Genomic DNA, 12,719 nt, shown 5'->3' on the forward strand with positions numbered 1-12,719 from the left:
AGGATTCCAAACCCAGATAGTACACCTGGTTTCATGCACTAGTTGAATCTTTTGCTTTTTAACATGTGAGTTTTATTTTGTATTATGTCCATTCATTTCAAATAAATAGGCAGAAACATGATAAAAGGCAGAGTTGGAAATAAAGCTGGAAGGTATGGATTACTCTCCCCTCAAGCAAAACAAAACAATTTCCCCCCAACTCTTCTATTTCTGCAGAAGCCACCATAACCCTTCTGTTTACCCAGGTTCACAACCTTAGAGTCATCTTCAATACCATTATTTCATTAAATACCCCCACAAACACCTCCAGTCAATTTCCAATATCTGTCTATTCTTCTTCTTCAACATTTCTCCTCTCTAGCTCCTTTCTACTCCTACTTCAACTACATTAATCCAAACTGTTATATTGTCATCTGGACTATTTCCATTGTGAGTTGGGGAAGGTTCATATATTTAGAGTCAGAAGGGACCTTAGAGGTCATCTTGTCCAACCTATTAATTTTATATATGAAGGAAATAAGGCCAAGTAATCTAAAGAGTTTTGTCTAAAGGCAAGAAGTTGAACTTGAATTGCTAAAATAATGAAGTGAATGGGGAAAAAATCATATAGCTCCTTAAAAGGGGCCTACAAAGTACTTTGTCTACACTATTTCATTTGATTATCTATAATAAATCTCTAAAGTGAGTAATGCCCTGTTATTACCATCCTCACTTTATAGACAAGGGAATTGAAGTCAGAGACACTGTGGCTTGACCAATGTCACATACCATGTATCAGAGAGAGGATTGGGCACTCAAAATTCTCACAACATTAAACTACCTTTCAAGAAATTTAAGGCACTCTAAGAAAGGAGCCATTTGCTATATAGACCTTAGATAAGGGTTTAGGGAGGGGGTATTTAGTCACTTTTATTCAAAAATTAACTCCTCATATAGTCGCATTTTCTTTAAAGTAATCCTTATCCATAGATTTTTGGGGTCATATTCATTCAGCAACTTTATAAAAATATAGTGAGCTAAATCTTTTATTCTACAGTTACCACCACCTGGTATCAAGGTGATCATGATGTTCTAGCTCTACTTACATGCCCTTCTACAGACTTTCACCAAAACTTAACAGCTTATTCCCTTCTTTATGTTCTTTATTTTCATTTTTATCCTATTTTCATCCAGTGATATTGCCTTCATCTCCCCCCACCCACATAGCATGCCATCTCCAGATTCCCAGCATTTTCAATGGCTGTTCCTCAGGTCTAGAATTCTTTCTGCCTCATGTCTTCTTCCTGGCTTCCTTGATGTAACAGCAACTAAAATCCTACATTCTGGAAAAAACATTTTCTATTCCTTTTTTGGGGGGTATTTGAGGCAATTGGAGTTAAATGACTTGCCCAGAGTCACATAGCTATTAAGTGTTATGTATCTGAGGCCAGATTTGAGCTCAGGTCCTCCTGACTCCATGGCCAGTGCCCTATCCACTGCATCACCTAGCTGCCCCTGACCTTTTTTATTCTTTAAAGTCAGTACTTTCCCTCTGAGATTATCTGCAAGGTATCCTTTGTACATAGTTTAAGTACATTATCATTTGTACATAGCTGCTTCCATGTTGTCTTTCCCATTGTGAGCTCCTTGAGAGTAAGAAACTGCTTTTTTTTTTTTAGCATGCCTGGCTCTTAGCACAAGAGCCTCACACATATTAGGTGCTTAATAAATGCTTGTTGACTTGACTTGATTTGATTCCCTTGGTTTTCTATCTTTTCCTTTTCGCAGATCTCTTTTATCTATTTATCTAAAGTCTCTTCCTGGATTTCACATTCTTGTAAGTCCTCCTTCCTAACTATTTCCTTCTCCCCAATAGGCTTGACTTTTTCAATAATAATATTTTTATCCCAAGGAAATCAATTTGGGATGTTTCCAGGGGGTATTACATTCTTCTTTTCTGTCTAACAATGGGAACATTAGTGAAAGTTAATATAATTCTTTTATTTGCACCCTACATCATTCAATCTTTCTGACTACAACATATGCTTCACTCTAGAGGAACAGTAAGAATGAGGCTCCCCTACCGTTAAACATCTTCCATTTTGAGTCATGCTAGAGGTTATCCATTTATCCATCATACAGCATGAACAGAAAACCTTTCAAATGCAGGATTTCAACTGGGCATATGTTCTAGGTAATATCTCATAGTAACATGGGGAATTAATTAGATGGTGAAAACAATTGAAATAAATTGTTCCCTTTCACCACGAACATTAACACTAAGCACTTCTTACCTTTTCACAATTTTATCCCAATATTAATTAAATGACTACTATGTACTTTACATTAAATGAACTTTTTAGAGTTTCTATGCCAACTAAAGATGTTGATATGTAATATATATATATATATATATAATATATACTTAATATTTAAAAATTAGTCAAATAAAAAGATATTGAAGTTTATTGAAAGGTTTCTGTTTGCTCAGTCAAATGGTAACTGGCAAATAGGAGGTGTTTAATAAATGCTTATAGTACTGAACTGATGCACAAGTTAGGCTACTAGGCTGAAGAGGCCATGAAACTGACTTCATATAGCTAGCCTTTTGATATAACCTGCATGAGCCTTTAATTTATAAACCTTTTACCCCCATTCAACTCCATCTGGCCGACCTTGCATGCCTCCAGAATGAGAGGAAATGAGCACTTTGTGGTTATTATCACCACAAACCAGAGTAGCAAATGTGATGTACCTCAGAACAGCCTTTATCCACTGGGGGATCTGTATCTAATTCCTCTCCAGTGAGCTGTGATTTTTCTTGCACTTACAATTATGTGTTGAGCTTAATGCATCTATGTTCCCACGTATTATTTTTAAACGCTTGCTCTGAAGTTAGCCTGCTGAAGAAATCAGAAGCCTTTTGGATACTTAAATCTGCAGGTGCTCCTGAAGAAACCGCATTGTAAGTGCTCAGCCTCCACTTGACAATAGCTTTGACAACTGGACAGCTGAGCACTGTTCCTATCCCCATGGAAACCAGCTCTCTGGAGTGGGATGGCATGCTGTACATTCAGCACTCTTTCTAAAAGAAGAAAAATAGAATTTTAACATATTGATTAATCTGGGGCATCTTCTACCATTTTTGATGAGCTAGCATCCATTTCCAAGAGAAAGGGAATGGCAGCTGGTGAAAGACTTGGCAGGACTTTAACTAATGCTAGGGGTCCTCCGATTTTATTATATATATTTTAAATTACAGCACCTGGACACTGTAAAATCTAGCCAATTCTGAAGTTCTGTTTGCAGTTAGCTCTGAAAAGAAAAAAAAAAGACTCAAGCAAGATGTGCCTAATTCTCTTATTCTTATTTTTACTCATTCTTATTCTGTTATCTCTTACCTCATTCTCTTCTGAGATTAACTCCTTATAAAGTTGTCAGGATTCTGCTTGTCAGGGTGATTAAGTATAGAGGTGCTGGGATCTGTAATGTAGTCTTCTTATGAAGCATTTTTTTTTAGGTCAGACCTCCTTCAGCTGCTCTGGGTATTCAGATTAAGAAATGGAACCAAATGAGACACTTTCAAACCATCTAACAGCAAACAGAGGCCTACTTAAAGCAGGTTATCAACCTTCTTTGTGTGTCATGGACTAGTTTGACAGTCTGGCAAAGCCTAAAGGACTTTTCTCAGAATAATATTTTTAAATATCAAAAGTAAAATAAATGGAGTTACAAAAGAAACCAATTGTGTTAAAACTTTGTTATTTAGTTAACAACAAACAAACAAACAAACAAAAACAAAACAACAAGTTTACTAATCCCGGGTTAAGGAATTCTGAGTCTTAGCTAGAATATGAATAGAATATTTAAGCAAAAAATAGTATTGATTCAGATAGCTATAAGATTTCCTTTTCACTTTATGGAAATTCCACTGATCATCATAATATGTTAGGTGTGGTGATTTAAAAAGCAGAGGGACATCCATTAAACCTGAAGGGTACTGACTCTCCTCAGTGGCTAGCCTGCTATAGACAACAGTAATACTGAGTCAGCACTTTAAGCCTTTATCCCTTGGACCAATCTGTTCTCCTGGACAACTTCCCTGACTTTTAATGAGGGGTGGGGAGGTGGAACTAACCTAGACTACTTGGCAGATATTGCTCCATAAAGTGGATGAAGTGCCAGGAACATTTGTGTTTGAAAACCACATTAGACATTTAGTAGTTCTTTGACTCTGGACAGGTTATATAACCTCTCTCAACCTTAATATCTTCATCTGTAAAATGGGTATCATGATATTTGTAGAATTTACTTCATAGGCTTCTTGTGAGAGTAATATGGAATAGTATAAACAAAGCACTTTGCAAAATGTAAAGTGCCATAAAATATCAGTAGGCATTATCATTGTAATTACTATTACTACCCAACTATGATATTGAAAAATGGTTTATATAGAATACATGTAGAGTTTTTCAATTTACAATATGCTTTCATTATAATGAGATCCTGTTCCAATTTGCCCATAACCCTGTGAAACAGGTAAAACAGTTACCTTTGCTCTTACTTTACTGACAAAGAATCTGAGTCTTAGATCAACCAATGGACTTGGTAGAGTTAGAACAGGATGACTGATCTTCTGAATCCAAATCTAGGATCCTTTCCCTAATACTGTACTGCTTACATATCATATTTTGGTCCTTCAGGACCAAGTACTTATTTCTTTAAAGGAATTGAGTAAATAATTCAATAAACTGATGGTCAATAATTTACTTGTAAACTATGATTCATATCATCATGAGCTTTGGACTCATTTGTGTCAGATCTGATCTTGGGAACTCCCTAAATGATTTTTTTTCTCTTTGGCTCATTTTTCACCCCTCTAGTATTTACTCTGGGAATTTTCTGAATATAGCTATCCTCAGCTTCTATGTGTCCAAATGGGAGTAACTGGCTCTCAACTTCTCTACATGTATTCCATTTAACAAATGCATATTGGATAGAAGACAGATTTTGCATCCCACAGATAGTATAGAAGATGCAAAGGATTCAAAAGAATCCCTAAATAAATAGAAAAAAAAGGAAAAATCACCTAAAGTCCTCTATTAGTCAGTTAGCAATCAACAACACACATCTTTTCCCTTTATGGTAGCTTCCTCTTGCCCACGAGGGTCTTATAGACCTTCTGATTCAGTGATACATTGTGCTTTGGGATCTTCTTGGAAGGGAACTGTCTAGCTCTCCCAGAGGTCCTAGACAATCCCTACACACCAATCTATGGTTTCTCCATGCTTTGAATTTTCTTTGGACCGCAAACACATTTTAAGATTGTTTGACAGGAAGTTAGACAGACCTCGTTCCAATCAGAACTATTCTATATGAACAACTTTATAATTTTAGCAGAGAGCAAAGAATAGTTCATATCCATGAACTTTCCCTTGTCACATGAGTTAGCACATGCAGGTTCCTTGGATATTTTACTGTTCTAGCTGCTACCATCCTTTGGGATGTGAAAATTAATCTCAGATCCCTGGTCGCTGATCTTTGATGAAAAAGCTATAGGTAAATGCAAATAGCTTCCAGGTGCTTCTGCCACAAGGTAGCTGTTATGAAGCCTCCCAGGGGGGCTGGAAAGAGACTGAGGATATTCAAAGTCCTCCTCCAATCTCTCACTTGAATGAAGATTATCTCTTAATTCCACTTGATTGTGATCTTGAAAGCAAGGTGAGGAGTAGGCTAAAGTTTGGGCAAGTTCTATATATTCACTTTTATAGGCAAAAGTTGGCTACTTCCAACAAATTCATCCTCTTAAGAGTCCAAATCAACTTGAATTATCTTTGGGGCATCCCCTATAACTAGGTTTCCTCCTCATTAGAAAAAAGAGGGGGCAGCAGCAAACTAATCAGCTCATCTTAGGATAGTCCCAATCACTCAGGTTTAATCAGGATTTTTTTCTTCTTCTGGGCTTCTTAATAAGGAGCCAATTGACATGTCCGCACCATATAGGGAGAAATGTGGAAAATCAATGTTTCCCAAAAATATTTCACCATGCTGCAAGCTTGCTAAGTTGATTGGAACTCCCTGAGTTAACATGTGTACTTGTAACAGATGCATTCTAGCTTTATAGGAGTCTTCTGGAAACAATGGTTTTGACTTCAATCTAACCACGAAGAATGAAAATAATGGCTTAAATATCAAATTAGATATGAAAGGAAAATAGTGTTATTTCTGAGTGGATAAGAGAAGATGAGATTGAAACAGTTTTATTTTTCAGATCATACAAGGTAGTTAATTATTAGTGCTAATTATATAATTAGCTAGTCAATAATGGATTTTTAACTTACACTCCTATCATTTAAGTAGAGTTGATCCTCTAAAATTATCCTTAGAAATTAATCTGGAAGAATCTATGTTCAAACCAATGTGGATGAAATGGTAAATTTAGGAGGCGGGGATCTTTATAACTCTAGAAGTATAAATTCAGTTGTTTCTTTGTTCAAAACACTGCAAGTCAGCCCTTGCTATCACTAAAATCACATAATTGTGGATGCTTATCCACAAGTTCACAGTGAGCTTACCAGTGCCTGCAAAGGCAGTTAAATAGGACCCATATAATTTCTTTGTGGCTTAGTATTTAAATTCATGGCAATGATCGAGATAATAATATGAAGACACATTTAAAGGCAATTTAAATTCAATTCAAAAAGCACTTATTAAGCACCTACTATACCTTTATAGGAGTTTATTAAACATAGGCCAAGCCCTGTGCTATGGAAACTGCGTCTCATAGTGATTAGAGTGTTAGGACTGAAATCAGGCAGACCTCAGTTTATATTCCATCTCTGACACTTACTAGCTGTGTGTCCCTGGGAAAACACCTTAACTTCTACCTTTCTAAGGGAATGAGCCCCCAAAACTTTACTTAATAATTCATAAATGGACTCTGATCTGTTCCCCACTGTTGGAGTTCTAAGCCTAAGGAAATTACAGTTCTTTCCCACATGTTCATATAACACTATCCTTTACACTTTGAGAGATACATATTTTGTAAAAAACACAGGGCCTACCATCTTGGAATTTTGAGTTTAGTTAAGGGAGAAAGAACACAACTAGTGATAGAATACTCTACTATGCTAGAGAGTTGAAAAACAAAGCACTGTGAAGTTTGTGTATGTGAGCAATTTACCAAAAATGTAAACAGGGAACACTGACTTTATTTTTTCCTTTCCTTCTCTTTTCTTTCGTTTTTGTGGTGCAACCATCAGTTCTCTATATAGAGGTGGATAGTATTTTTAAATTTGGGGCTGCTAGGTGATGTGGTGGATAGAGTACTGGGCTTAGATTCAGGAAACCTTGACTTCAAATCTGGCCTCAGACACTTAATAGCTATGTGACCTTGGGTAAGTCACTTACCCCGTTTGCCTTAGTTTCCTCATGAGTAAAATGAGCCAGAGAAGGAAATGGCAAACCACTCTTGTATTTTTGCCAAGAAAACTCCAAATGGGGTCACAGAAAGTCATATATGACTGAAATGACTGAACAACAACAAAAAGCATTTTACATCATGAGTCCCTTGGAGTTGTGATGGATTATTGTATTGATCAGAGTTACTAAATCTTTCATAGTTGATTACATTTTATGATATTGCTGCTACTGTGTAGTTCTGTTCATTTTACTTTGTATCTCCTTCATATTTTGTAATACAATAGTATTCCATTACATTCATATAATATAATTTATTCTGCCATTCCCCAATTGATGGGAATTCCGTAAGTTTCCAACTCTTTGCCACCAAAAAAAAACCAAACTATTATAAGTATTTTTGTACTTATGGGTCTTTCTCCTTTTTCTTTTATCTCCTTGGTGTATAGGCCTAGTATGAGTATTTCTAGGTCAAAAGATATACACAGTTTTATATCTCTTTGGGTATATGGTGAACTCTTTCTAAAAAAAAGGTGGTATTTGAATTGGATTTTAAAGTGTGGGAAAGAATTCTTTATTCCATAAGCATCAACTCAGTTGTATATAGTGGAGAAATCAATGAAGACAAAGCCATGAAAGTTTAATAGAATCTTAGTCTCAAAGTTGGAAAAGACATCAAAGGCAATCCGGTTTAACCTATATAATCTAGAAAAGTCACCTGACAAGTATGTATCTTTGAATTGAAAACATCAAATGATAGGAATTTACTATTTGCCAATGGTAAGAGTTTCTACTCCTGGAGAGCTCTACTTGTTAAGGCAGTTTTTTCCTCATATTGAGCTAAAATCTCATCTTATGAAAATACAACTTTTTCTACCTAGTTTTGCCCATCATGGAGCATTATGGGAGCTAAGAGAAGCTGTTTCAACTCAGTTCCTGTGTGTTTTTGTTGTTTTGAGGCAAAATGAGTTTTGGGGACACTGATTGAAAATCACGAATTCAACAATAACAACCTAGTGATTAACAGGAATAGTATTTCCACACGTACTATGTTATAAAGAAGTAGTCATCAAAGCCATTCAATATCAAACAAATGGGAAAATAGAGTATAAAGTCTTAAAAATATAGAAAACTAACAGAAATGTATAAAATCAAAAGTCATTCTCCAATAGTTAAGTGGGCAAAAGATATGAACAAATAGTTTTCAAAAGAATTTCAAAGTATTAACAAAAATGTGAAAGAACAATCCAAAATTACTCATAATGAGAAGAAATGCAAATCAATACAAATCTGAGGTTTTTACTTCATGTGCTGGTCGTGCCATGCACTCTCCTCCTATAAGAAGCAGGCTGCCAAGGTCATACTTACCAGTCTTCGGTGCCCACCCGGATAAACACAGAGGCTAGCCAATCAGGAGGTGCAAACACTCAAGCTTTATTCAGAGGCCATCACAGCAAGGCCAAGCAGGAAAGCCAGAGCAAGAGAGCAGGAGCAAGAGAGCACGCTCTGATCCCTACTGTCCTTTAAGTACCTCCTTTGTCCCTCCTCCTCAGCCGGCCCACTAGTGACTCCTTGTAGGATCAGATACCAGAAGGGGATGTCTGGGGTTAGTGCCTAGACAAAGGGAGAGTATGCGGCACAGGAAGTCAGGCCCAGATACTGGAAGGAGGCATCTGGGGTTAATGCTGCACCTAGGGAGAGGACTAGACAAAGGGAACTCGTTCTCTGCCTTCCCACTCCCAAATGGCACAGCCCCCTGCCTCGGGAGCACGTGCTTCCACTACTTCCTTGTATCCTGTTCCTTCCCCAGCTTATCACAGCTCCATATAGCACTGCCCCCTGCCTCGGAAGCATGAGGTCCGGTTACTTCTCTGTATCCAGTTCCCATCCCAGTTCACCACAGCTCCACCTAGCACAGCCCCTGCCTTGGGAGCGTGAGCTCCGGTTACTTCCTAATACCCAGTTCCCACCCCATGTTGCCACAACCTCTACTTGGCAGTAGCCAACATCAGACAATCCCTCACAACTTCATACCTTGAAAAATGTGAAAGATGACCAAAAAGTCAGAATAGTAAACATTGTGGGGAGTTAGAGGAAATCAGGCACACTGATGACTCACTGCTGGAGCCATGAATTCATACAACAAATCTGAAAATACATTTGGAATTATAGAAAGTAACTAAAATGCTTCAATCATTTGAAGCAAAGATTCACCTTGTAGGTATACCCTCTTAGGCACTTAATGACAAAAATAAAGGTCCCATATTCAATTAAATAATTTTGTAATAGCACTTTTAGTAGCAAGTAAGTGGCACAACACATAGAGAGCTGGACCAGTTGTTAGGAAGATCTGAGTTTAAATCCAGCAATAGGTGTTTAGTAGCCTTGCAACACTGGACAAGTCATTTAAACTCTCTATATCTCAGTTTCTTCATATAAAAAGTAAGATGATAGTAATATCTACTTCTCAGGTTTGTTGTGAGGACAAATATTTGTAAAGTACATTGCCAACCTTAAAGCACTATATAAATTATAACTGTTATTGTTATTTGGAAAGTAACAAAGAATGAGAAAAAAAAGTTCCTAATGGCGGCCAAATTATCAAACAACTTGTGATATATGAATCTAATGAAATAGTATTGTGCTATAAGAAATTAACATGCTAAAACAGAGAATCATACAAAGACTTAAATAAACTGATCTAAAGTGAAGTAAGCAAAATAAGGAAAACTATGCACAATAAGTATAACAATGTAAATGAAAGAACACCAACAAAACAACCAAAACTGAATGCTATGAATTTAAAATAACCCAACTGAGTCCCAAATAAGAAATATAGGATGACACCTTTCCTTGCTCCTTAGTAGAAATGGGGAGCAATTGGTGTTATATGGCATATAACATCAGAGTTTGCTGATACGCTATTTAGTTTTACAAAACTTTTTTTTTCCCTTCAGTTTTTTTTCCCTTCTTTTCTTCATATTTTATTGTAAATGATGTCTCTTTGGGAGAGGATTTGGGAAGAATACAATGGTAAACACAGATGATATAATAGTAAAACATAGCAATTTTTTAATGTTAAAAGAAAATCATGACTTTGATACTAGTTAAAAGTGTTTCCTTTCATCTTATGTCTAATAGTTGGCTGGATCCATGCACCTCAAGTTGGAACCAAAGAATAGAGTTAATATTATTCTGGGATATTCCTCTGTCTCTCTTTGCTGTTTCTCTGGGTGTGATGTCTCATAGATGTGCCCTCAAAGAACTTTTTGCTTTCCCTTGCATGGGAGCAGTTTATTGGTGGCTATAGTCCAGCAGATGGTAGCAGAGAGAAATGAACTGCCTTCAAAAAGTCAAAGACTTGAAGGTATTAACAGAAATTAGCAATCATGAAACCAGTAGAGATGCCTAGAAGAAAAGAAAAAAATGACCCCCAGCTCAGATGACATGATGAAAATTATAGCCACAAAAGCAGGCAAAGATTATACCTTGGCCCTGAGTAATTATATAATATGTAGCAGCAAACAGCAGAGAGAAATATGACATTACCAGAGGTATTAATGGCATTACATAGGAGTATGAGTTGCACTGTGTCCTTATTTGTGTGCCACGACTATACTTGTTGCTTCATCACACAAATTTCTTGGCCTGATGAATGTCCTCTTTTGGGTTTTCCTGGTCACACATATTTGTGTGAATGTGTGTGTGTGTGTGTGTGTGTGTGTCTATGTTTCTGTGTTCCTCACTGATGTGAAGTAAACTGTGGGATAATATAGAATATGTTTTCATGGAGACATCTTTATTTTCACTTATCTTAAAATGCTGTTTGACAAAATATCTATTGTTCTAAATTATAGGTTTTGGTCTTAGAAAAGTAAACATATGGGATCAAGTGATTACAGTCTATGGGTTTGAGAATTCTGACTTATGTAAAGTATTTGGAAAATGGGTGCTACACATTCTAGTCATATGTGTTTGTGTTTTATACCACAAAATTCTAAGATTCTGACAGATTCTGACTTACCTAAACTTCATTTCCTCCATTAACTAACACAATATTCTCAGGGCAGGAGTACTTAGAGGATGAACAAAAAAGGCAGTTATTAAACACTTACTATGTACCAAACACTGGGGATACAAATCGAAAGACAAGACAGTCACTGCTGTCACGTAATTCACGTTTCTAACTTAGGAAGACAACATAGCACCTAGTCAAATTGAAAGAACTAAGGACCTTAGGGTGCAGCTAGAAAGCAAGTGGAAATATAAATTGAATGATATTTTTGTTGATAAAACTATCCGTTTCTGATGTTGCCCAATGAAAGTGTCAAGGACTTTGGCTGCAAGATTTAAAAATACATTATATTTATGAACAGCTTTTATGTACTTCAGCAACATATGTATATTTTCATTTGATTGTCACTAGTTAGAATCCCTTTGCCTATGGAATCATTAATGTTGCTATCTTGGATGATATGACAAACATGAAAAAAACATTGTAAAATTCAGTCATGAAATAAAATACAAGAATGTTCAATGAGATATGAGAATAAAATAATATATTATTGAAACAGTGAGGCAGAAGTACTTTAAAGCCTTTTTTGTGCTCTTTAAAATGTTCACATTGTGATTTAACCACATTATTACTAGGCAAGATAGGGGAATCTCATTTGATACACTTCATTGTATTTTATATTAAAATTCAGGAATTCTAAACCTTGTAATGCATAGAAATGTGGAAGAATTTACGTCTTTTACTTTAGTAATCAGCCATGTTATTGTCTGTTACCCTTTGCTAATTCTAATGTCAGAAACAGTACTTCTATCTATGTCTCAAACTGAAGGCAGATCTTTCTGAAACTGTTAAGTGAGATGAGTTAAGTGATATCAACTTTAGTAATTAGAAAATAAAACATTTTCATTAAGTTGCAAAGTAATTACATGAATTACATGCTGTTCAATAATACTCAAGGTATAGATGTGTGGGTGTGTACACACATGCACACACATATGAAAAATATCAGGACCATGAAATAACATAAAAATTAGAAGTGCTCTGTAAGAAACACAAGTAGTATCTGCTTAATATGCCATGTACTTTCCTATACTTTCTACACACACATATAATATGTATACACACACATACATATATAATGTATACTGATATGTAGATAATATAATATATACTGATATGTAGATAGATAAACAGATGAATGAGAGAGACAGAGACAGACAAAAACATGGACAGAGAGAATTATAATGTTTGTACTCACTTTATTTTGGAATAAACTATAAGGATCTGAAAATTAAAGACATAAACT

The sequence above is a fragment of the Vombatus ursinus genome, unplaced genomic scaffold (assembly GCF_900497805.2).
Source record: "Vombatus ursinus unplaced genomic scaffold, bare-nosed wombat genome assembly UNPS02012179.1, whole genome shotgun sequence".
NCBI lineage: Eukaryota > Metazoa > Chordata > Mammalia > Diprotodontia > Vombatidae > Vombatus > Vombatus ursinus.